The sequence below is a fragment of the Plecotus auritus genome, assembly GCF_963455305.1.
Source record: "Plecotus auritus genome assembly, chromosome: 3".
Classification (NCBI taxonomy): domain Eukaryota; kingdom Metazoa; phylum Chordata; class Mammalia; order Chiroptera; family Vespertilionidae; genus Plecotus; species Plecotus auritus.
The window spans coordinates 224030490-224056851 of record NC_137772.1 but is presented as its reverse complement, the minus strand read 5'-3'; the positions used below and the strand labels follow the sequence as shown (position 1 = coordinate 224056851).

At 46.3% G+C, this 26362-nt stretch overlaps 1 protein-coding gene across 6 annotated transcripts in view; it reads left to right on the top strand.

Annotated features, from left to right (window-relative positions):
- The window catches only part of PACSIN2 (protein kinase C and casein kinase substrate in neurons 2), a 116342-nt gene that overhangs the window by 25413 nt on the left and 64567 nt on the right, over window positions 1–26362 (top strand). For 2 of the 6 annotated variants that reach the window (XM_080662036.1, XM_080662033.1), the window contains exon 2: window positions 25912–26020. The exons of 2 other annotated variants lie outside the window; for them this stretch is intronic. The gene's annotated coding sequence lies outside the window, so the exon portion shown is untranslated. Of the gene's footprint in view, window positions 1–23092; window positions 23358–25911; window positions 26021–26362 lie in introns of those variants that run through there. 2 more of the 6 variants (XM_080662037.1, XM_080662034.1) reach the window with 2 other exon arrangements.

Here is a 26362-nt window from a genome sequence, read left to right as displayed (position 1 = left end):
TGCCTCCTGCATGATCCCTGACCAGGGCCCGGGCTGGGGAGGACCCTGCAATGTGCCCTTGACTACAATCAAACCCGGGACCCTTCATTCTGCAGGCGGACGCTCTATCCACTGAGCCAAACTGGTCAGGACGGTCCTTTTCTTAATTTGTCCTGGTCTTTATGCAAATTATACAGCTGTTCTGTTTTCACTGATGGCAGGGAAGAATTTTTAATGCCCCTCTAAGTGCTGAGTCCCATAGCTGTTCATAGCTCACTCAGCTGCGTTTTACTCTAGTTTATTTTCCATGAGGCTGTGTTGTCCCCAGGACTTGACATGACACCTGACCAGTGTCATCAGCATTTGTCTCATGGGATTGGGACTGGCCAGCAGTCCGTTAACTAAAGAAGTTGGATAGAGCACGGATAATTAAAAAATGACACATAGTGTAGGCATTTTATTTTTAACTTAGAAAAATCAGTGTATCTCATATGCCAGTCTTTTGTTGACCTTTTTTTTTAAACTTTAAATCTGCTTATCAGAATTGTCAGTTGTTTTCTTGCATAAACCACACCTATCATTCATTTATTGTGTTCGACATTTGGTTTTTGCTTGAAGAGCATTGAGAACGTAGATGCATGAAGCAATCTGAGTTGCTAAATCCTAGATTTTTACACATTTTCACCTTGTCCTTTACACTTGTGTTACCCACAGCTATAATTTAGTTAGGATTTAAAAAAAAATTTTAGCAAGTTGTAGTTTTTATAGAAACAACTGTGCATTTATTCCACAGGTTTTTATAGTTAAGTATGTGTATGTGTGTATGTATATATCTACATACATGTCCATATATAATTTATAAATACATATATGTTTATATGTACAATTGACATATAAGCAGGTTTAGGGACAAATACTTGTTTAGCACACTGGGAATGTGTAGGTCTGCTTGCCACATGTGCTTACTATGCCAAGGGGGTCGGTCCTTTAGTAAATCACATAGTGATTCTGCTCTCAGGAAGCTTCCAGCCTAGTGGGGGCAAAGACATTGTATTTCAGTAACTAGAGCACAAGTTAAAAAGTGGCAGATGCCGTCAGAGAGAGCATGGACTCCCAGCAGGAAGGGGTCAGAGAGTCATGGGGGAGCAGGCTATTCATTTCTTTCTGTGTTTAGGCGGATATGTCTCTGTAAGTAGAGGTGTAAGCAGATGTAAATATCATTGAGAGCCTTGGGCAGTGGTACGAACATCTGGCGTGTGTCTGAAGCCTCTGTCAGCCTTTCGTAGAGGCACATGCTGTTTCTCCTGACAAAGCTTTGAATATCCCTGTTTGTGCTCTGCTGCAGGGCTTGGTCAAAAGGGACGGTGTTCCTTCAGTCAGGAAACCGTGGAGCAGTCACGGTTCTGTTGTCCGAAGCTAACCTGGGCATGAAAGCACTTCCTTGGGATAGTGAGTGGGGTGGCTTCACAGACTCAGAGGGAACCTGAATAGGAGCCAGGGGAGGGACGAATGTTGCAAAGGGGTGGGGTGGGGAGGATTCCCCAAAGCCAGTTGGAATGCTGTTACAAGGAGGAGGAGGAAGAGGGGGAGGAGAGACGGGTACTGGGCAAGGAGCAGTCCTTTCCGATATGCTTCGTAGCGCTCCCCATGAAATGGAGTGATGCATTAACCAGGAGCCAGGATGCATCCAGGAGCAAATCGACTTTGTCTCTCCAATGAGTCCACCTGAACTTTAGAAGCTAAAAGCATGGCACATCATCCAGAGGAAATCAGGAAGTACTCGGGTTCCTAGGAATTCAAGCAATGTTGCCAAACTGCCTCCTGAAACTTACTGTCCGTATGAGCATAGAAGCCTTCCTGTGTTCTGCCCTGTGTGGGTGTGTGAACTCACGTGTGGGGAAATGGTATCTGAGAGCGAAGAGCCCCGTTTTGCAGTCATTCAGCCGGATAGAGGGTAGACTCTTGGCTCTGCCACCAATTTGATGTGGACCTTGTGTTCTTTTGTTGTGTGTAAACGAAAGCTGTTTGCAATATTCTCTATTAGATTCTCAAAGTGACAGGCTATTGCATTTGTTTCTATATGCTCATACCAAGTGAAACAAAAAGCTGTATACACAGCAAAGTGATAACAAACCTCCCATCCAACGCTCTGAGCTGGTGTAGGCGAGCCTCCCACAACTTTCTCCAGGCTCTCGCAAACACCAGCGCACGTTTTAACAGAAGGAAGAACATCCTGAAGGCATCGCTCAGCAACTTGCTGTTTTCACTTCCCTTTGGCTTACAATCTCCTGATTTGAAGCACTCTGAGAATAAAGATTGAACAGAGTGCTCTGCCTGTTGTAGGTGTTTACTGTTGAATGAATGAATAAAAGAATGACAAAATGAATGAATGCTGTATTCCAGATAGCTCTCCAGGTTAGTAGTTTTGGTTAGTTGCCCCAGATCGAATTGCTTCAGCCCTGTTGCGGGTCATGCTTTGATCAGCAGTGTATGAGTACTCCCTTTTCTGGGCATTTCCACCAACACCAGATGTTGTTTTTTGCTAATGTGATGGGTGAAATACTATTTCATTGTTATTTTAATTTGTATTTTCCTGAGTACCTGTGAGGTTGAGCATCATTTCACATGTTTATTGGCCATTTGTATTTCCTTTTCTTTGAATTCTATATCCATACTAGAGGCCCAGTGCACGAAATTTGTGCACGAGGGATGGGGGTGTCCCTTAGCCTGGCCTGCACCCTCTTGAGTCTGGAACCCCTTGGACATCCCTCTCACAATCCGGGACCACTGGCTCCTAACCACTCGCCTGCCTGCCTGCCTGATTGCTCCTAACCACCTCTGCCTGTCTGCCTGATTGCCCCCTAACTGCTCCCCTGCCTGCCTGCTCGCCCCCAACTGCCCTTCCCCACTGGCCTGATCGCCCCCAACTGCCCTTCCCCGCTGGCCTGCTCGCCCCCTAACTGCCCTCCCCCATGCCAGCCTGATCTCACCCCTAACTGCTTGTCCCTCTCCCCCGCCCCGGGCCTGATCGCCCCTAACTGCTTGCTCCCCTGCTGGCTTGATCGCCCCTAACCGCCTCTGCCTCGGCCCCTGCCACCGTGGAAGTCGGACATCAGGAAGATGTCTGTTCGACCAGGTCTAATTAGCATATTACCCTTTTATTAGTATAGATTCATTGTCCCCCCCCCCTTTTTTTGTCCTATTGGATTGTTTTTCTTTTCAGTTTTAGAATCTTTTTGTATATTGGGCTATTGCAAATATGCCCCTACCCCCAGTTTTGTTTCTATACTTTGTTTTTTGCTTTGTTTAGGTGTCTTTTTCTATTAAGTTTAAAGATTTTTATGTAGTCAAAGATGTCTATCATTTCTTTATAGTGTTTAGGTTTCCGTTCCATCCATGATCTAGAGAAGACTATACACCAATTTCCTATGTACATGTGTATATACAGATATATGTTTATATAAATACACACAGGGTGCGGCAAAAGTAGGTTTATAATATGAGTACATGAAACAGTTTTTTCTTGTGTTATTATTTATTAATCATTGTATTGTATTATTTTCCATATGAACAACTATAAGCCTGCTTTTGCCCCACCCTGTAGGTGTGTGTATATTTGCAACATTTCTAAATAAGTAATAATTTGAATGGAGTAGTGTGTTAAAAGATTAATTCTCCATGACCAGGTGAGGTTTATTCCAGAAGTACAAGGATTACCTAAGGTAAGGAGTTGGGTTGGCTGGAGGAAGTTCTGGCTCAGAGCTCAAGCACGATGTGTCGCAGTCCTGCCATCTGCTAACTCTGACTTCGTCCAAATTATTTAATGTCCCTGAGCTTTAATCTCCTCATCTGTAAAACGAGCAGGACAAGAATAGCATCATTTTATAGGATCCATGTCAGGACTAGTGGTTAGAGCAGGACTTGGCTCTTAGTAAGTGTTCAATTCGTGTCATGCTAAACAGTTCACTACATAGCATTCAAAGAAAACCTATGCTGATATATATATTAATAGATGTTTGAAAGGCATATAATAGAACTCTACAGCTAATTCTAATAAAAATCTAAGTAAAATGACCACAGTAGTAATCTACATAAATACAGACGTGTTGCCTAGAACCCAGCAACAAGCATATGAAATGGCCATTTCATTAGGCTCCAGGCATGACAAGGAGGCCTGCGTGGAGCACTGTCCCCACACATCCGTGAATCCCCAGATGGTCCAATGGACAGGCTCGTGGGAAAGGAGTCAGAGAAGTAGCTGTGACAGTGTCTGTCCAGCCCGAGCTGGCTCTGAGTTTCTCTCTCGCTGCCTGGAGCATGTGACCACTTTGTTCCTGAGGCCTGCACTTCCCATTGGCCTTTCACTACGTGGGTGAAAGGCCTCCTGGTCTCACCCTGCAGAAACCAGGAATGAATTCCTGGGGTTGGGTGGGGAAGAGGATTGTGAAAGTGACAAGCCACCTCAGACTGGCCAGGGGAGCAGTTTCATGGGTAGGAGGAGTCCTGGGAACCAAGTGTGACATCGAGTGCTGAGGGCCGGCAACAGGTGGGTTAGCCTGGCAGGTGCCCGGGGCTCTGAACATTCTCTGGGAAGAATTAGCGCAGTCATAATTTCTAACTCCCTCTCCTCTTCCACATGTAGAATAAATGTACCAGTGCTCTCAAAATGAGAGAGGGAGGGAAGGCTGGGATACTCCAAAACCCGGAGGGCTTCAGGTCAGTGTAGACCTTCCGGACTGGCCTGGAAAGCCTTTCTTGGGGGATGGGGGAACCTTAGCATTGGCCTGCTTTTGGCCTGGCATTTGGTGAACACACATTTCTCTCCTTGTGTCTTTCTTATGGCACTGTTCTTGCCTACCTCTAGCTTAGAAATGTTTTATGATACCTTAAAACTCATGTGAACAATGGGTGCTGGGAATGTAAGTTTTGAAGCATAAGTATAAAAACCTCAAAGCCAGCCTCCAGCTTGACACCATCGTGTATCACAGGGGAACTCCTGGTGGGCACTTATGCCAGGGGTAAGGGGTTCCAGGAAATTTTATTGTTCCCTATTCCCTTGTTTTTTAAAGAATACTTAGTTATGTGTATCTATAACTAATTCATTCAGCTCTTGTTTATGAGCTTTATAAAAAGAGAATCAGGAAATCTGCAAATTGGGGTTTTCCTCCATTTTCACTGCTGAATAATAGTCCTCTATGTGTATTGTATTAGTCAGGGTTCTCCACTAGGATGGACGTGTGTATATAGAAAGCAATTTATTTTAAGGAATTGGCTCACCTGACTATGGAGACCAGTAAGCCCTAATCTGCAGCCCGGGAGAGCCAAGGCTGGCAGCTGAGGGACGTAGGAGAGTTGATGGTGCATATCCGAAGGCTTGTTGGGATTTTTTTCATTGCTGTTCTGTTCAGGGCCTCACTGATTAGATCAGGTCCACCCACATTATGGAGGGCAATCTACTTAACTAATTAAAAAGTTAATCTTATCTGAAAACACCCTCACAGAAACACCCAGAACAATGTTTGACTTAATATCTGGGCATCTGGGGCCCAGTCAAGTTGACACATAAAAGTAACCATCACCTGCATAGGCCAAGGTTTATCATTCTCCTGTGGGCAGGCACTGGTTTGCTTCTGTGTGTTGACCATTGGGGGTTCTGCAACTCTTAGCCTTCTTCATACCCGTCTCCTGGTGTACTCACTCCTCTAAGGTTTACACTAGGGCAGACTTGCTGGCTCCTGGGGTCTTGTGTGGGCAACATGCACAAATGCCGTGCCCAAGTGACCGTGCCAGTTCACTCCCTCTGCCATGTATGCAGGTTCCTCCATCCCCTCCCACACTGGCTGTTGTCTTAATTGTACCCATGTACTGGAGGTCAGATGTCTCATTCTGGCCTTAATTTATCCGTCCTGGTTACAGAGGAGATGAGCATTGTTTCACACGGGTATTAGCAATTCATGGGCTCCCTTTGGTGACGGGCCTGATCAGGTCTTTCCACATTTTTCTCTTGGGTTGTCTGTATTTTTCTTACTGGTTTGTATTATTGTTTTTTTTTTTTTTAATATATTCTGTATACCAGTCAATTTCTTGGTTATATGAGGTACAGATACTGTCTCTAAGTTTGTGCATGTCTTTCCATTTTTATTATGTTATCTTTTGCTAAACACTTTAAATTTCAATGTAGTATAGTTGACTATATTAATCTTTTCTCTTATGATAAGTATTTTTAATGCTTTGTAAAGGAAATCCTCCCTCACCTTAGGTCATCCTATATAATAAAAGCCTAATATGCATATTGTCCCCTGGCCAGCTGGTGGTGGTGGCGGCAAGCGGCCAGGGGAAGGGAGACCCCGGCTAGCAGCCAGCAGCTGCTAGGGACCCTACCTATGCATGAATTTCATGCACTGGGCCTCTAGTGAAGATATACTCTTCTATTGCTTGTTTTAAGAATTTTATTTTAGCCCAACAGGTTTGGTTCAGTGGATAGAGCATCGGCCTGTGGACTGAAAGGTCCCAGGTTCGATTCCGGTCAAGGGCATGTACCTTGGTTGCAGGCACATCCCCAGTAGGGGGTGTGCAGAAGGCAGCTGATCGATGTTTCTCTCTCATCGATGTTTCTAACTCTCTATCCCTCTCCCTTCCTCTCCATAAAAAATCAATAAAATATATTAAAAAAAAATAATTTTATTTTACTTTATTTTTTAAAAATATGTTTTTATTGATTTTTAGAGAGAGAGGAAGGGAGCAGGGAAGAGAGAAAGAAACATCTATGTGTGAGAGTGGAACGTCAATTGGCTGCTTCCTGCACGTCCCCCCACTGGGGGATTAAGCCCACAACCTGGCACGAGTCCTGACCAGGAATCCATCTGCCCATCTTTCAGTGCACAGGACAATGCCAACCAACTGAGCCACACCGGCCAGGGCTGTTGTAACAGTTCTAAAGTTTGGCTTTTCAAGTTAAGCCTTAGTGTATCTGGAGTTGACTCTTGTAATGGATTTTTGTGTTTGGTGTGAAAGGAGTCCAGGTTTATTTTCTTCCAAGTGGACGATTAATTGAGTCAGCATCCCTATTGAGTGGCCTTCTGTGCTTTGGGACACTGTCTCTGTCACAGGAGTTTAGAGATTGGTGTGGTCTGTTTCTTTTTTCCTAAATCAAAACTTATTTTTTATTGCAGTAAAATATGCCATAAAATGTATCATTTTAGCCATTTTTAAGTATGTAATTCCGTGGCATTAAATACATTGACATTGTTGTGCAGCCACACCACCATCCATCTCCAGAACTTTTTCATCTTCCCGACTGCATCTCTGTACCAGCAAGCAACAGCTCCCTGTTCCTCTTCCTTCCAGCCCTGAGGGTCTGTTTCTGGGTCGCACATGGTCAACATACCACCCGCAGAGGCAACCCTCCCTCCCTCCGTTCTCCCTTTTCTAAGCAGTATTTTAGTTTCATCTTCCTTCCGAGTAAACCACGAGAATGAGGACTGTCTGAATGGATCTCTGTGTCTCTTCAAGGCACTCCACTTTGTGGTGAGTATATGGTGGGAGCTTCATAAATGCTAATAATGGAGCGTTGGCATTGGGTTTGAGAGAGGGAACAAGGTAAACTCAGGTTCAGACCTGTGGGTGAGTGATCGGAGAGTCAGAGTGTGACCGAAACACCGCCTAAATAGCAGGCGCGGTGGCCGCAGTGTGCTCATACAGGCCGCTGGCCAAGGGGACCTGCACCATTAGGCTCTGGCACAGCCTCGGCTGAGTCTGCAGAGCACATATTATTGCTCTTGGTGGCTGCCGGGCACTGGTTTGGGGCAGAGAAAGAAGGGGAAGAGCTGGGCGGTGCTGGTCTTCTTTATACAGTCCGGGAAACTGAGGCTGCAGGGAAACCAGATTGTGATTCCACGGCTGGTAGGTTGCGAGTTGAAGCTACACTTTTATTCCTGGGACTTGGCATTGACACCGAGCCTTGTGAGTCCAGGGGTGAGGCTGCCATTTCTCTCATGGGTTTTTCCTTTCTTTTTTCAGCATTTGTGGTGCCCCAGGTGCTAAGCCCTGTCCTGGTGCTTCCCAAGGACGCAAGTGCAGTGAGGCATGATGGGGCAGGGACTGGGGTCCGGCACAGGCCTGCTTCTGTGGCAGCTCAGAGCGGGGAGCAGCCCACTCCGCTGGGTGTCTGGGGAAGGGGGCTGTGCCTGGCACCGTTGTGGGCTCACCAAACCTGCTGGAGCACAGGCACGTGGCCCGAGAGCTTGCCCAGGAACTTCGCAACTGTCAGATGTGTCAAGTCCAAGGAACGTGACTAGTGTAATAAAACATTTAAAAAAAGAATGGAAAAAGCAGACGTAGCCTTTTTCTCGATGTGAAGTTAAAGGATGAAGCCTCAGTGGAGGGCTGCTGGGCAGTGACACCACCCTACGGATTCCTAGTGGAGGGATGGAGAATGCCGGGGAAGTTTGGACCTGCATTTTGCGGACACTTCCAATGACTGGCTAAGTGGGAATGAAGAAGCGGCTCAGGAGGGATTGCCTCTTCGATGAGAAGCAAGCATGGCAGATTCTGTCATTTTCAAATTGTTACTCTGGAGAACAGATGTGATCTTTTTCAGAATGTCTTCTGGCCCTAGCCAGTGTCCCTCAGTGGATAGAGTGTCGGCCTGCGGACCAAAGGTGCCCGGGTTTGATTCTGGTCAAGGGCACGCACCTTGGTTGCAGGCTCCTCTCCGGCCCAGGCCCTGGTCAGGGCTCATGCGGGAGGCAACCAGTCGATGTGTTTCTCTCACATCGATGTTTCTCTGTGTCTTTCCCTTTCTCTCCCACTCTCTCTAAAAATCAATGGAAAAATATCCTCGGGTAAGGATAAAAAAAAAAAAAAAAAGAATGTCTCCTGTCTTTTAGAAAAGATTATTTTTAAAAACATCACTGCTGTGTTTCTGTTTGTGTTTCAGTAATTTGCTGCAGGGCATTTTGGGGAATATTTTACATAAAGTCCCCTATGACTGACATTTAAGTGTAAGACGTGTTTGCTGCAGCGTAGGCAGATGTGTGGCTGCTCCATGGAGCTGCTTACTTACGCTTTAACCTCAGCCACAGAGGACTTCTTGAAGCCGGTTCAGAATGAATTCAGTCCACATGCTGTTCGTAATTGGAAAGTCCAGGTGTGTGCTTTATTTCTAGAACTGTTCTCTTTAAAGTGCAGGAGGGTACAGTTATAAAGAAGCAGCTACAACGCCATTTAAAAGCATGAGTGACTTCTTAGTCACTGGGAGGCGGTGGGCTCTGCAGCTCCGAGCATGGCCCCCAGATCAGAAAGACTGAAGGTAGAATTCTGTTTCTGCTGCTTCCAACCCCTCCCTCCCTGCTGAATGGCTGCAGGGGTGGCCTGGGAGGAGAGGGGCCGCGGGGAGGGTGGGCAGCGGGAGAGCAGCTGGCGCCTGCAGCGCTGTGATGCGTGTGGAGACCAGGCAAGGGCACGTACGGGGCGGCTTCGTGGTTTGGAAGTCGTTTCTCGCTGTCAGCACAGTTCATTCCCACAGTCAAGTGCTCTGTGTCCAGTGGTAGACTGCTGTCCAGTGCCTGTGTGGGTGTCCTTTACCTTACAGACAGGCCCACCTTCATTTCAAGGTGCTTACTTTCTTTGAGATTTTAAAAAACAAATTATTTCCTTAGTCTTTATCTTTCCTGGCTTAATTTTTAAATGAAAACCACATTGTCACTAACTCCTTCTTGTAAAGAATGTAATGAATGCTCAATAGCCAGTTAAAATTTTTATATTATTACTAGAGGCCCGGTGCATGGAATTCATGTGCGGGTATGGTCCCTAGGCCTGGCCTGTGATCAGGGCCATCTTCCCCGCCCCCCGCCTCCACCCACCCCTGGTTCCCCATTCGCCATTGGGTGATCGGTGCCTGAGGGCCTGGGGAAGGGACCGAGAGATTGGCTGTTCCCGCCTGCTTGCCAGCCGTGCCCCTGCCATGGGTGGCCATCAGGCTATCGGAGCCTGCCGGCTGGGGGGAAGGGACCAAGAGGTGGTCAGTGCGCTTAATAGTGACTGGTCTAGTGGTCGTTCTGCTGTTAGGGTCAATTTGCATATTACCCTTTTATTATATAGGATAGAGGCCTGGTGTACAGGGAGGGGGGGCGGGGCGGGGGAGACTGGCTGGCCTGCCCTGAAAGGGGCCCCGGATTGGGGGGTGTCCCTGTGGGGGGGGCAGGGCCAGCCTGGGCTAGGGGCCTCGGGCAGTTTGCAGGCTGGCCACACCCCCATTGGGGTGGGGGTCCCCGTTGGGGGGTGGGTGGTTTGCAGGTTGGCCACGCCCCTGGCTTTGTCAGGAAGGATATCCAGTCTAATTAGCATATTACCCTTTTATTAGTATAGATTTCTGTAATAAAGTTTTATTTTGGATAAATTTTAGATATGCAGATATATAGAAAAGTTGCAAAGAGTTCCCATATGCCTTTCACCCAGTTTCCTCTAACGTTAACACCTTGCATAACCACAGCCCATTTGTCAGAATTAAGAAATTAACGTTGGTACATTGTTATTAACTAAACTACAGACTTGACTCAGATGTCACTTGTTCACTGTTCCAGGATCCAGTCCAGGAGATCACATTGCGTTTAGTCTCACGTCTCCTTAGTCTCAGTCTGTGATTGTTTCTGTCTGTCCTTATTTTTCATGACCTTGACAGTTTTGAAGCATGCTTCTTAGTTGGATAATTTGTAGAATGGCCCTCGATTTGTGTTTGCCTGAACTCCCCTCCCTCCTCCCCCCCATATTATCAGACTGGGCTTACGAGTTTTGGGGAAGAATGCTGCAGAGCTGAAGTGCCCTCCTTATCACATCACATCCCATCAGGGAGTACAGTGGCGTCAGCATGGCTTATCCTGGTTGCTTTAACCTTGCAGTGTTTGCATTCCTTGGCTTTATACATGTTTAAGGGCTCTGGTCCCCCATAAATGAGCTTGTCTCTTTTATGACCCCTGTTCTGCCTGCGTTGTGCCTGTTCCCACCGTGAGGACTTGTGCTGTGGATGCCAGGGTCAAGGTGGACCCACCAGGTCATGGAGAGACATTTTGGTCACGTGATTCTGTGAGCATTTAAGTTTTCACAATCACAGATGGAACAAGATTGGCCATGTGCTGCTAATTGTTGAAACTTGAGGTTATTATTCTAGTCTCTACTTTTTATATGTTTGACATTCCCCGTAAAAAAATAAAGAGAAAAACGCTTCCAATATACAGATACAATGGGTCCCCGATGGTTTTGCTAGAGAAGGTGTTATGACGTTGCTTGTTGCCAGGGTTGTTTAGGCCGTATTTGTTTTTCTCTCCTTAAGGCTTCCTTAGGGAAAGCAAACTTACATCTAAACCAATGTTAAGTGGTATTGCTAGTAACTGTGGAACAACAATATTCCTTAATACCTTTTTTAAAAAAATTCTCACCTGAGGATATGTTTATTGATTTTGGAGAGAGGAAGGGAGAGGGAGAAAGAGAGAAACATTGAGGTGAGAGAAACATTGATCAGTTGTCTCCTGTATGCTCTCCAACTGGGGATCAAACCTGCAACGTAGGTCTGTGCCCTGATCAGGAATCGAACCTTTTGGTGTATGGGATGATACTCCAACCAAGTGAGCTGTCCGGCCAGGGCCCTTAACATCTTTGAGGGAAAAAATCATTGATGTGCCATCAGTAAAGAATTTCAATTAAAGTGAGGTTACAGATTAGTTGAGATACATTTATAGAATAGGAAGAAAATCTTTACCACTTATTGTCACCCTAATTTGTTGTAAAGAACATCTGAATCTAATGAATGTGACATGGCCTATTTCTAATCTGTATTTTGACATTACAAACTGCGATTCTGGTCTTTCAGCAAATGTAGCAGAGAAATACTGATATCACGTAAAGATCCTAGTCTACCCTCCTGAGCCCAAGACAGCTTCTAAGAGGTGGGGAGTGTACATTGACTGTAATTGAGTGTATAGGGGGAATGAGCACCGAGGGACCCAGGGGCTGGGTAAACTCGCTTGTCTTTGTGTTCCCCCATTAACCTGCAGGCACACCGTCACGGCGTTATGAGCTGTACATGTGTGCCCTGTCATGAGATAGAATGAGTGCACTGGGTGGTGTCACATTTTAAGAGGATCTTGTCCCTGGAGGTCAGATGAACTCGCAGTGGTTTATAAATGTCCCCAGCCCCACTCCATGTGTGCAGGTCTGGCTCCTCTTCCCTGTCGCAGGCCTTTGCGACAGCTTTGTGGGTGCATGTTAACTTACGGGTTTGTGGGTCATGTGGGCTGGCAGGGGCACTGGGATCTTGGTCTCCTCTCTGGGGTGGGCCTGTCTGGCTGCTGACTCCCCTTGCTCAGGGGGGTCACTAGGAGCGGCCTGGTTGTGAGCCTGCGGAGTCTCCTGCCTGCCTGGGTGTGGATGGCGCTGGGGTTGGGGCCCCTCATTCGGTTCCGCTCATCCAGAGAACTAGGACTCGTTTACTCACCCGAACGTCTCCCTCAGACGCGCCTCTGCCGGGTTCACTCATGTGGGTGGAGGCCTGAGGAACCTGCTCCCGGTGGAGGAGGTTGCTGGTCCAAGGCCGGGCCAGCACCTGCTGCTTTGGGATGAGCTGGAGGTCTTGGCTCTTCCTGGGATTTGTGTCTTCACAGAAACGGTGCGTAAAACCTCAGCCGTTAGGGACTAAATTGTGTGGAGCACCCAGGAGTCACGTCCCTTCTCTTTCCCACGCGGAATGTTGTGTAATTGGTAAAGCCAGCGGCAGGAGTGACACGCTCCTCTGGAGGAGGAGGCATTGGAAAGGCAGATCTTGGTTGATAGCCACTTGTTCTAGGGTTTATCCCGAATGGGATTTGTACCAAAGCGCTGCAGGCGGTTTTGTGCCCGTGACCTCCTGTGTCTGGTGGTTTACAGAGGACTTGCGAGTGTTGTGGGCCCCCCTCTGTTCAGCAACGGGGCTCTCGGCGGCCCTTCCACACTGCCTCGGTGTTGTCCGTCCAGGTTTCAAGACTCATTAAGGAATTCAGTTTGTTCCTTCATGATAAAATTAATTCATGCACTTCGTAAAATCCAAATATTCTAAAGGAGAAAATCACTGTGGACACCTTGATGTGCAGTTTTCCAGTGTTGTATTGACACACACACAAACGTGATTTTAAAAAACAAATGGGATCATACCATTTAAACTGTTTCATACCCTGTCCATCTTTAGCTGGTGTCACATGTGGGAGATACATGCCCTTCGTCTATACAGCGTCTTAAGCCGAGTCACCTGTCCTGTTACAAATAGTGACCACTACCAGGCTGAGCGCCTTGCTGTCTCCCTGTGACTCCTGCCAGGTTGCTCACAGCATGTCCACAGCAGCACCCTGACCTTCCAAGCAGGAGCCCGAGAGTCGTTCCGGACTTGGCACTCTCTGGTGCTCGGCCCAGTCGGCCTCTGGGCAAAGTCCCCTCACACTGTTTCCCTTCCCAAGGCCTCTGAACCAGCCCGTCCTTATCCATACTTCACACGCGATCATTGTGAGTTCTGACAGTCACTTGCATTTTGATTGCTATGGCATTGGCTCATTGATTTTCCAATGCTTATTATTGCCTGCTGTCGGAGATTCCTGGGGTTAACCTTACGCTGCTGCCACCTAAGTATGTGTCCTCCTGTGTTTCACACCTGTCCTTAGAGAGGCCCCTTGGGTCCTTCTGTGGCTTGAGTTGTGATCAGCATTATTGGGAGCTTCCATTTCTGTCATCAGATGGTCACAATGGCTACCATTAAAACCGCACTGTGTGTATATGTTATTTCGCTTAATCTTCACAGCTCCGGAGGCGGCTCCTGAGGCTGTCTTCATGTTACAGGTAGAGGAACTGATGCTTAGAAATTTGCCAAGGGCCTGCATCTGCTCACTGCTGTCTTGCTCCGCCCCACTCAGCTCTGCTTTTCCAGGCCGATGTCTGTGGAAGGTCCGGTAGGGACCAGGCTGTAGCCGTTACCTGGCCCATGTCCCCACACAGCAGGATCTCATCCCATGCTGAAGGACGGCTGGGATCATTGGATTAAAATATTGCTTACGTACAGTAGACTTTCATTTAAAGGGTAAAGGTAGAAGAAAAGCAAAACATTTGTAAAATGAGATATGTAGTTAAGTTTGTAGTTGGTGTCCTGTTTTTAATCGACTCCATATGTTGGACCTAGAATGGAAGCTTTTGGCGGTTAGAGACCATGTCTTCTAAATTGAATTTATATAACACACAGCAGTGTTATAGGATTTAGATTCATTCATTTATTAAACACCTAATGCATTCTTATTACATGGCACATTGAATATGATATTGAAACTTCTGAATAAGGGTTCAGATGTTTTTTATTTCTTGACACATAAAGCGTACTTGATCCTTGTTCATCTTCCCGTCTTATTTTTCTGGCACTGGCCCAAAATGGAGGAGCAAGGGGAAGATAATGGGGGCATTCTGGAATGCTTGGGATCGCCATTTCATTTATTTCCAAAGTCATACCTCTCCTGGTTTCGCAGAGGATTTAAGTTGGTTGCTTGGGACTACAAAGAAAAGACAATGGTGGCAGAACTGAATTTTTCCTTTGTCATCCCCAAAGCAACAACAATAAAGTGCATGTTTAGTTCTGATGAGGACCTCAGAGATCACCTGAGCCCTCCCATGGCATCACAGTGTGTCTGTGGGTGCTGTCTGAGCGAAGCACTGTGTGACATGGGCCAGCTGCTTCCCCCGAGCTATAGTTTTTTTCATCTGAAAAATATGGGCATACTCTCACCTTGCAGGGTTTTTGTTGTATGTAAACGCCCTGGCACATGTGCATAAAGTGTCATAAAATAGTGTCTAATTTTATTATCTATTTGCAGGGTTTCTAAACCCCAGTTCATGATGGTATTTTTACTGTCATGCAGCCATACTATCAACAGTAGTTACTCTTTTATAAAGATATTAGTTTGAGGCTTTTCATTTATTCTCAGGTTGTATGACTTGTTTTCTGGTGTTAAAATGCCTTGGAAATGAAATGCTGGGAGGTGGCAGTTGTTTTGTTTGTTTCAATGTCCTTAGCAGGCAAATAAAGTTGGTGGCCTTGTGTTGGGTGCTCCTCCTGCCCTTAATAAAGACACTGGCCAGGAAAGTTGAGAGCTTGCTCAGGTACCCTGCTTGCCCTCCTCGCAGGAGGAGGAAGCCACAGCCAGAGGTACGGAGTGACACCACCTTCTCTGCCTGATTGAGCTGAGAGCCTCGCTTTCCTGGGAGTTTTCCCACATCTCTGCTCAGCCCCCCCTTCTACGCCCCCTTCAGCGCTCCCTGCTTAGTTCTGTTATGTGGCACTTTTCACACTGGGTGGTCCTGTAGACTCTACCCTACTAGACTCTAAGCTACGCAAGGACAGGTGTGGTGAATTATTTAGCTTGTAACTTCCAGAGCCTAGCACGGTACATATAGATCAGTGAGGGGAAAATTACTCTGAGTAACCTCCAATAAAATGTTAGCATACATATCTCTACCCTCACCACAAACCTTGTTGAACACTCCTTTTTTTAAAAAAAGTTTTTTTTTAAATTGATATCAGAGAGGAAAGGAGAGAGAGATAGAAACATCAGTGATGAGAGAGAATCATTGATCGGCCGCCTCCCGCACACCTCCTACACTGAACCCATCCCAGGCACGTGCCACAACTGGGAATTGAACCATGATCTCCTTGTTCATAGGTTGATGCTCAGCCACTGAGCCACACCCGCTGGGCTAGCACTCCCTTTTGAAGTCAGACCTTCCTTCTGGAATCATTTTTCAGCTTCAGTGTGCTGCCCAAAGAAGGATAGGGGTTCCCAGGACTGGGGGGCTGTGACGTCTTTACCACCACGCCATTGTGTCAGAAGTTCAGGTGCTCCTTCTCATGATGGGCTTTTATAAAACGCATAAGGAAAAATTAACATGTTTTCTATCACATTGGTGCTGTGAAGTTTCTCCCAATTGGTCTTTCCGCTTTAATTAGTCTGGCTTCTTCTTCTTTTTTTGTTTTCAGCTTTGGACAAGTGCCAAAGAAGCAAAGAAGCTTATATAAAGTGTTTTATTTTTTTTTCACTTTGCCAAAGATAGAACTGGTACTTAGCTCAGCTTGTCCTGACACCTTCTTTGATAGAGAATGTTAGAAATTTGGCTTGGTTTATTCCTTTTTATGTATATATGTGGGAAGAGTCAAAGCAGATGGCTCTATTTTTGTCTTGGTTTATGAAAAATGTGAAAGGTAACAAATAGGATTTAAACATAGCCACTCCCCCCCCCCCCCCACTCAAAAAAGCTTGACCTATCATATCAGAATGTTTTTATATAACCTGTTTATGAATATAGTAGGTTTCTAGAATTTAAGATTTATTTAAGACAAAGAAAAACGAATACTTATAATTATCATATTAGATTTACATATTTACAAACTGTCAGCCATTGAAACTTATCACTGAAAGCTGCCATTTCTAAGTCGCTGACTGGTATTATCACACTTTTTTACTTAATAGTGGAGAGAACTGAGTTAACCTGGTTGGCATGTAGACATCCTGGTTTCTCAGAACCATTTGTGTATGTCAGAGGATAAGTTATTCCGAGAATTGAGGCCCAATGAAATGCACTCAGTGCTAACATTACCCAGAACTTATTTTAAGTCTTCGGAAATAGACTAAGACCCTTTTAAAAGAGGGTTTTTCTCCCTTTCCTCCTCTCTTTCTTTCTTCCTTTCTTTTCTCCTGTCTGCTTTCCTCCTCTCCCTGTCTCCTCCTTCCCCTTACTCTCCCTTTTCTCTTTATTGAGATATAATTCACATACAGCTGAATGCACCCGTTTGGGGACATTGACACATGGGCAGGCCTGAGTAGACCTGTCCCTAATCAAGGTACAGACCATTTTCATCACTTGAGAAGTTCCTTGTATCCCTGTGTGGTCAGTCCCCCACCTCACCCAGTTCCTGGCCCCGGCAAACAGCTCTGTCACCAGAGATGAGTGCTGCCTGGTTTAGAATGTCGAACAGGTATGCAGTGTGTACTGTGCTCATCACGCTGTTTCTGTGATTTACCCAGTGGCTGCCATCAGTGCTGAGTAGTTCCCACCTGTGGGAAGCCGTGCGCAGGCGGTTTTTGATGTCCTGTATGGAGAAGTGTGGCAGAGAAGTCGGGGCTCTGCAGGAGTATGCGCATGGTCTGTTTGCAGTTCTCCCTTCCCCCGCATCTGAGGGCTGAGAGAGCACATGAACAAACCGATACGAAGGAGTCACCTTTTTTTTCCTCAACGCCACGGGTCCTGCTGGTCCTTGAAAAGTTTGGCTTCTCAGAACAACTCCGTTCTGATTACCCCGTACCATCTTGGTCTTGGCCTTTCTGGTGATGGGCAGGGCAGGTGGAACAGTCCACATGGTGGAAGGCTTTGGGACCTTGGGTGTTTGCATGCCTTCTGCCCTGCCTTCCGATGGTAAACCACCCGGCTCTGTATTTAGGGCTTGTGGAGATCAGGGACATTTGAACCATGGAGCCCATCTAGCATGGGGGTGCTGCCAGGTACCCCCACCTCTTACCCCAGCACCTGCCCCTGAATTGCCTGCTTTTCCCTCGCCTTGGCCCAGCTCAGCTGTTAGCTTCAGCCCAGCAGGGAGGACTGAAGCCCACAGCTGTAATTTGCACTGTTTTATTAACATCCTGGTCAATTACGGTGTGCCCGTACCCTCTGTAAGAATCACCCTGTTAGAGGCAGTGGTTTCTCAGGTCAGGGCGAAGGGATGGGAGGAGAGAGCAGTGATAGCTAAAGAGTACAGGTTTCTTTCTAGGTAGTGAAAACGTCCTAAAATCGACTGGGGTAATGAATGGTTGCACATATCTGTGAATATACCACAAACCATTGCGTTGTACACATTAAATGGCTGAATTGTATGGTATGTGAATTATATGTCAATAAAGCAAGGACAGACCAGTAGAGGAATGGGGAAAAAATCATGTCATAACATTTTTATTTTTTCCCCATGTGACTTCACCTGTTGCCTGATAGGCTACTTGTTCTCACAGGTGTGGTTCCACGGGAGGCAAAGAGTGTAGTAGAAAAAGGATGAGCTTTGAAAGCATCAGGTGGACCTTGAGTTAGAACCCCATTCTGCTATGCTGGGTGGCTGTGGCAGGTTCTTAACTCCTCTGTGGTGGTTTCCCTTCTGTAAAATGAGGCTGATGGTACTTATTTTACGGAGTTTTTTTTTTTTTTTTTTTTTTAAACATATTTTATTGATATTTCACAGAGAGGAAGGGAGAGGGATAGAGAGCCAGAAACATCGATGAGAGAGAAACATCGATCAGCTGCCTCCTGCACACCCCCCACTGGGGATGTGCCCTGCCCTTGACCGGAATTGAACCCGGGACCTTTCAGTCCGCAGGCCGACGCTCTATCCACTGAGCCAAACCGGTTTCGGCTTTTACGGAGTTTTTAAAAGAGTTCAATAGCGTGGCCAGTGTGGCTAAGTGGTTGAGCATCGACCCATGAACCAGGAGATCACAGTTTGATTCCAGGTCAGGGCACATGCCTGCGTTGTGGGCTTGATCCCTGGTAGGGCGGAGGGTGGGAGGGGGGCGTGCAGGAGGCAGCCGATCGATGATTCTCACCATTAATGTTTCTATCTCTTTCTCCCTCTCCCTTCCTCTCTCTGAAATCAATCTATAATAATAAAAGCATTATATGCTAGTTGGACTGGATGTCCTTCCGGACGAAGCTGAGGCAGAGGCGGCCTCCACCCCTTGCATGAATTTTGTGCATCGGGCCTCTAGTAAAAGCTTACTAAAAATAAAAAAAAGTGCTCAGTAAAGGCAGCCATTTTCAGCGTGTGACAGTTGTGTAACAGAGATATCAGAGCAAGAGGCTGCCTGGCTAGATGCTGTCCTGATGTTTGTGAGTTATGCCAGGGAAATACTTAATTCGAACCCCCCGCTGATGTGTGCCGTGGCCGAGGTAATGGATGGCATTGGTAGTCAGTCTTCAGCTAACTTGCTGGACTCTTTCTGAAATATTTTTGCCTTAATCCACATGCTTTGCGTAGGTCAGTGACAAGCTCTCAGAGAACCAACCGTATCCCCTCCTTCGTGAAGCCTTCCCTGACTCCTTCTCAGTGTTCCCTCAGCACTTGGTCCTAGCGTTGATCGGCTCATGCCAGTTTTACTTATTCACTCCCGTGCCTGCCCATGCACTGTGAGCAGCCCAGGCTAGGGACCCTGAGGCCCTAAGCACTGTGCTTGGCACTAATGTTCGTTGAATGAATGCCCAGTGGTTCCAAGTCCGGTGACAGAAACCAGATTGGAACTGGAAATACCAGTTTAGTCACTGCACCCTAGAGGTTAGCAGATGGGTTTCCCTAGAGCAGTCTTTCTGTCCCAGCACCACCACCTCAGGAGGGAGAGCTGCCTGAGCCAGTAATGTCCTCTGCCACTGTGAGGTGTGGGCAGGTCCCGGCCGCTCTGGAAAGCTGGTCTCATCATTTCATAGTCCCACTGCTACCTGCATTCTTAATGTAGTTCAAATGAAGATTTTACTAAGACCTAGTTGTGATCCTTCACGGCAGCCAAGATGGAGAGACAGGGTGCTGTGATGGTTAGCAGCCGGACTCTGGAGGCTGACTGCTGGTTCCTCGACACATTAGCTGTGGGATACTGGGCAAGTAGCATAACCTCCCCGTGCTTCCGTTTTCCCACCTGGAAAATGGAGGCGGTGGCAGTCCTCAGGCTTATGGGTCGTGATTAACCCTAAATAAAGGCAGCATTGTGTATATGTTTATAAGCAGCCTGTGTTTGTTGGATTAAAAAAAAGTGAGAATGAGGGTGTTAGACAAACAGAATGAGTACATCTATCTTGCATGGTGGCTGTGATTGTCCCCTCCCCATAACCAAGCACCCTAAGTGAGACTCGGGGCGAAGAAGCGTTTTCTGCCTTGCTGGCTGATAAAAGGAAAGGTAGACAACCAGTTTGCGTTGCCAGAACTCACGTGCTTGTTTTTCTTAGTGGAAGAAAATATCATTTTTTTGTGTGCTGCTTAAATTTAGTTTAAGTACTTTGAAATATAACCACTAGATCATTCGTTTTAGAAAGACTGCCCATGTGCTGTGCTCAAGTACACTGAAGTAGTCTCTAGAAACATTATTTGATCTGAAGCTCAGCCTTTTCCAGCCTTAGTGTCCGTCACTGGACAAAATGACTGTTAGGGCAGTTAGACCCGCAGCTCCTGATCCCGTCTGTTCACAGCAGCCCCTGGGAAGATGTGCTGGCCTCTGCAGACCAGAGGATGCTGCTGGCTGAGTATGGCTGGCCTGGTACTCCTTTGTGCGCCCCTCTGTAAGGGAGTCGTTGACTTAGCTACAGTGAAATCTGCCTCGGGTCAAATTCTTTGTTATTTTTTGGTGGGGAGAGGGAAGGTGAATTACTATAGTCTCACATGTCAAGTAATCAAGCCTTGTATTTTTTTAAAAAAATATATTTTATTTATTTTTTACAGAGAGGAAGGGAGAGGGTAGAGAGCTAGAAACATCGATGAGAGAGAAACATCGATCAGCTGCCTCCTGCACACGCCCCATTGGGGATGTGCCCGCAACCAAGGTACATGCCCCTGACCAGAATCGAACCCGGGACCCCTCAGTCCGCAGGCCAACGCTCTATCCACTGAGCCAAACCGGTCAGGGCTCAAGCCTTGTATTGATATGGTCTTTGCTTTATTGGTGTTTTTCCATTAAAAATTGTCTAAACACAGATTATAGAAAGATTTGTAACTGTTCTGTTCAGTGTTACAAGGTCAGACTAGATGGCTGTTTTTTAAATTTTTGAGTAAATTTGGGTAGCAAGTATATCCACTTAGCATAATTTCCCCTTTCCTCTTGTAATATATTCTTTTGTCAATTACATATTTTCTCTTGGTCACAGACTTCTCCTTAGGCCCACGCTGCAAGGAGGGAATGGTCTGATCCTGTTCTGGCCACCACCATCCCAGGTTGCCATGGGGTGGGGGTGAACACATATCTTCTGGGAGGGCACTTTGGAGAAATTGAGCCCTTGGAATATTTGTTTCTTGTCTGTTTTTGCAGATTAGTTTCAATATTTGCTCTCTTCAGTAGTGTTTATATATATTTTTATATTGTTGCATAATATCCTATCTAATAAAGAGGTAATATGCAAGTTGGCTGTCACTCCAACACACAAGATGGCTGCCCCCATGTGGTCAAAGATGGCTGCCCCCATGTGGACATAAGATGGCTGCCACAAGATGGCCAGCAGGGGAGGGCAGTTGGGAGGGACCAGGCCTGCAAGGGAGGGCAGTTGGGGGCAACCAGGCCTGCAGGGGAGTGCAGTTAGGGGTGACCAGGCCTGCAGGGGGGGGGGGGGGGACCAGGCCTGCAGGGGAGGGCAGTTGGGGGGAGGGACCAGGCCTGCAAGGGAGGGCAGTTGGGGGGAGGGACCAGGCCTGCAGGGGAGGACAGTTGGGGGGGACCAGGATGGCTGGGGAGGGCAGTTAGGGGTGACCGGGCCAACAGGGGAGGGCAGTTAGGGGCAACCAGGCCTGCAGGGGAGGGCAGTTAGGGGTGACCTGGCCAGCAGAGGAGGGCAGTTGGGGATGACCAGGCCAGCAGGAGAGTGGTTAGGGGGTGAGCAGGCTGGCAGGCAGAAGTGGTTAGGGGCAACCAGGCAGGCAGGCAGGTGAGCAGTTGGGAGCCAGCAGTCCTGGATTGTGAGAGGGATGTCCAACTGTCCGTTTAGGCCCGATCCCAGATTGGAGAGGGTGCAGTTTGGGCTGAGGGACACACCTCCTTCATGCATGAATTTCGTGCACCGGGCCTCTAGTATATCCATAAAAGTGCACATATTATAAGTACCAATACATTATTACAAACACAGCACACCTGTAATAGCTCAAGAGATAGGACACTGCTCTAAAAGTGCCCCCTCTGACCTCTTCCTACCCTATGCCCTCCCACTTTGTCCTGTCCTGGCTTCAAGCAGCATAGATTGTGCCGCCTCTTTACTTTAGCTAGAGGGAAGCACCGCTCAGTATACAGTATTCTTCTGGGCACATACATTTGAAAATGAGAAGATATAGGATCTCTTCTTCCTCGCCTAAAATTATATTATTATTATTATTATTATTTTATTTTTTTCCCCCTCTACTTTCTTTTTTTTTTTTTTTAATATTTTATTGATTTTTTTACAGAGAGGAAGGGAGAGGGAGAGAGAGTTAGAAACATCGATGAGGGAGAAACATCAATCAGCTGCTTCCTGCACACCCCCTACTGGGTATGTGCCCGCAACCAAGGTACATGCCCTTGACCGGAATCGAACCTGGGACCCTTGAGTCCGCAGGCCAACACTCTATCCACTGAGCCAAACCGGTTAGGGCTCCCCCTCTACTTTCAATCCTTTGTAAAACTCTAGGAAGTAAGGAGTTTTTATGTTTGGTGTTTACTTCTAGGTGATCACGTTTGTGTATTTGAGTGCCCCTGTTCTCGGGAGACAGTCATGCTCCGGGAGACAGGGTCGGTCCCCTGCCTATCTGCAGCAGTAAGCCTGCATTTCCCACTAACAAGCTGCTTTGCTTTGGTGTGTGGAGTCAGAGAGAAGTAGGGACAATGTAAGATTATCTCATGCAAGTAAGTCCCTGTCACGTTAACTCCTGTGCCACCTGGCTCCTTGGATACAGAGCAAGTCTTTTTCTCCTCCGTAGAAGAATCCCAAATACAAGAAGAGATTCTGAGACTAGCACCTATGCAGGGGTCCTCAAACTTTTTAAACAGGGGGCCAGTTCACTGTCCCTCAGACCGTTGGAGGGCCGGACTATAGTTTAAAAAAACAACAACTATGAACAAATTCCTATGCGCACTGCTGGCCCGGGACGCGTCGGCTGCTAAGCAGGACAGGCAGCGGCCCCCGGCGGGCCGGATCAATGTCCTCGGCGGGCCGCATGTGGCCCGCGGGCCGTCGTTTGAGGACCCCTGACCTATGGTATAAGTTAATGTTTACGCTCCAAGTTGATTTTGGGGGGTAGTATGACTTTCGTTCTCAGACCTTGTGTCTCTCTGTCCATGGAATACCAGTATTGCTATTTGGTCACTTTCTGAAAAGAAAGCTCTTTTGTGATGGTCCCAGAAGGCCCTGGCTGCAGTGTGAGAAGCTGGTGCTGTAGGACGAATGCAGCAGTGCAGGGGACTGGCCTTATCTCAGCTGCAAGGAGTCGGCAGCCAACAGGAAATGATGAAATGGGCTGGGATTCCGCTGGGAGCGAGGTCAGACATACCAGCAGGGTTGCAAGGAGGCAGGTACCGAAGCTGAGCTGCAGTTAGTCAGTGGAAGCCAGCATTTGACAGAGAAACGTGAGTGTGCTGTTTAAGTTTAAGGTGGACATTTCCTTTAAAGTAGACCTTTTGGAAAGTAAATGTTCTTTCATTATGTTTTTTTTCCTGAGTGATTGTTTTCACAGAAATCTTGCCTTTTTAGCTCACCTAGTTTTAGAGCTTCTAAAGAAATGTTTAGGCAGTTCAATATTAACTACGCAGTGTGGAATGTTTTATGCAGAATGCTTTGATTTTCTGGGTGTGTAGATTTTGGCCTAAACAAATGAAGGATTGTGCTTTATAATTTTTACTCTGCTTTTAGAACATATGTGCATGCTTCATTTCAACATAGGTGGGATAAATTGGAAACTTTGGCATGTTTTAGGCTAGCTTCCCTGTTCCTAGTTGTGTTTTTTTCTTACTGGGTAGCTAAATGAATTACTTGAGGGAACTGGTACCCCCTTGCTTTCAGCATTATGGTCATTACATGCTGCCATTTTCTCTCTTAACAGCCTGATCTAATCGATGGCATGTAAGTGGAACTTGTGAGAGAAAATGGGTAAATGCTTTTCCTGTTGGCTGTCATTGCTGTTTTATGCCAGTTTACTCCCGACTGGACTCCCAGCCGGAATTAGCGTGCGTTGCTGCAGTCCCCTCCGCCTTCCTCCTCGGCCAGCGCTTTCTTTTCTCAGCGGGACCCCGTGCCCTCGTCCCCATCCCCCTGCTGTCACCAGACACTGTGTTTTTATTAGATAGCAACGTGTAAACATTTTATTGCTTCAGTAACTGAGCAGCCTTACATACGTATTTGTTTCTTATCTTGGAAGTCTTATTCTAGAATTGAGAAAGTATGGCTCCCTTCCCCTCCCCTGTATTTATGTGGTACTGTCATTGCAGTGGGAGGGGTTTCCTCTAATCCTGATAACGTGGGTGACCCCTTGCTGACGGATGTGTTTGCTGGGTTACCTGTGCTGTGAGCATTAGGAAGGCAGTCTCCTCTTCCTGTTCTCCAGAAAGTGCCATGCGGTACAGTCTGTGCCACGCAGAGAAGCACATTTTCCTGCGAGGTCATTCCCTAGAGCGATGTGTATCTATCTAGTACTCTTAGAACGGCATATTTTCTGTTTTCTAGAACTCACCCACATATATAATATTTCTCTCAGACCTTAATCATGCCCATCAGTTTTGCCCTTACTCTTGTAATTCTGAGCATTTCCTTCAATCCTTTCTTACTTAATTCAATATCTTACGGAATTCTAGATGAACTTTAACCGCTGCATTGATGAAAAGAACAAAGAAGTAGTATAACTTCGACCCAAAGCGTGTCTTGCAGGTCTGAGATTTATGCCAGTAGTAAATATTAGCCTCCCCCCCCCCCCCCCCCCCGTTTTATACATTGGCAGTGTTCTGTTTTCCCAGCTACATACTTCTATTATTTATTTGGTGGCATAATTAAAGAGGTGGGAACATGATATTTAAAGTTGTGATGGCTCTCGGAGTCGATATATTCAGTCCTTTTTTTTTTTTTTTTTTTTTTTTTTTTCAAACAAAAGAATTAAGACCAAGAGTCAAAATGCCTTGTTGACTTGTCCAAGGTCACACAGCTTGGTAGCTGAGATAGTCTAGAACCCAAGTTTCCTGACACCTGAGTCATTGGCCTTTCCCTTATCGCCTTTCTTCACATTATCTCAAGATTAATAGGACTAGGTTAAGAATGGCTTTTTCTTCTGATGAGTCCATTTTTATTTGTTTCATTTTCAGATACTCAGCTTTTATTTAATAATTTTCTTAAGTGGCATAGGTGTACTTGAATTATCTCAAGCCACAAAGACCATTGAAATTTCTTCCTCTTCTTGCTTCTCCCCTAGTAAACTAGGTTTAACTGTTATTGTTATAAATGAACCTCGTTATATGATTAACTGCTAGATGAGAAATCCAAACTTAATAAAATCACAACTAATAAAAGAAACAGACAAAGGAATTCGATTCTTCTTTGAAAGAGGATTTCTCAGGATGTGAAAGGAAAACCCTGAACTCTGGGACCATTTCGGCCCCAGTTAGGGAATACTGACAACTCTAAGTCTTGCTAACCCTAAGTCTACACCGACCCACGTTTTCAGACTATAAAACAGTGCATTATGATAGAAATACAGGAGGAAATGATTTAAATTTATAAAAATCGGAATTTATCCACCACTTTCCAGAATCAGTTAAAAATAGTCTCTCCTAAAAATTAAATTTGAATCTTTCTGAAATTCAAGTATGGGAATTAGATGCAAATAGAGGCGTGCTGAGAACAGTGGGTTGACTGTTCTTAGACCTTAGTGTGGCTGCCTCTGTCTGTCCAGTCACCTTAAAATGCCTGGGGTGGCGAGGGGGGGGGGTGGCGGGGAGGTTCCTGGAAAAGCACTTATTTGTATTTTCTAGAGTATACATGCCTTGAAGAATTTCTGAAACAAATGTACTATAGGAAAACAGGCATTTTCTTAAATATTTTAATTGTACTTGAAGTTGTGGTCAATAACTTTACACCTATTCGTGTATAAGACCTGAGACTGAAGGAGGAAACCTGAGCACTGTTTTTATGCGGCAGGTTGGAGCTGTGTCTGCCCTCCTCCCGGTGTTCTGGTCGGCTGTGTTGCCATTATCCTGGGAGAAGCCACTTTCACTTGGTGAACCAGAGGACCCATCGGCTGAGGAAGGTGAGGAGCCCGCTTCAGGGATGGGGAAAGTTCACTGCTCCCATAATCTAGTTACCTTTGTCCCCCAGTCATTCTTATATACAGGGTGTCCCCCAAAAATATACACACTTTAAATGATTATAAAGTCAGTGGTTATTCACATACAGTTCTTTTTCAAAACTTAAAAGAATCTACAGAAATGAATGATGTTTTCTGTCAGTGCCTGTTTTCAAACTTACGACCATTTTGGTCCAGGCACTGCTGGTACCATGAAACAATGGAATCGCAAACATCAAGAATCATTTCGTTCGGCATTTGAGTGCCCTCAGTTCGTTGATTGTTGCTGGGTTTGTACCTTAAACT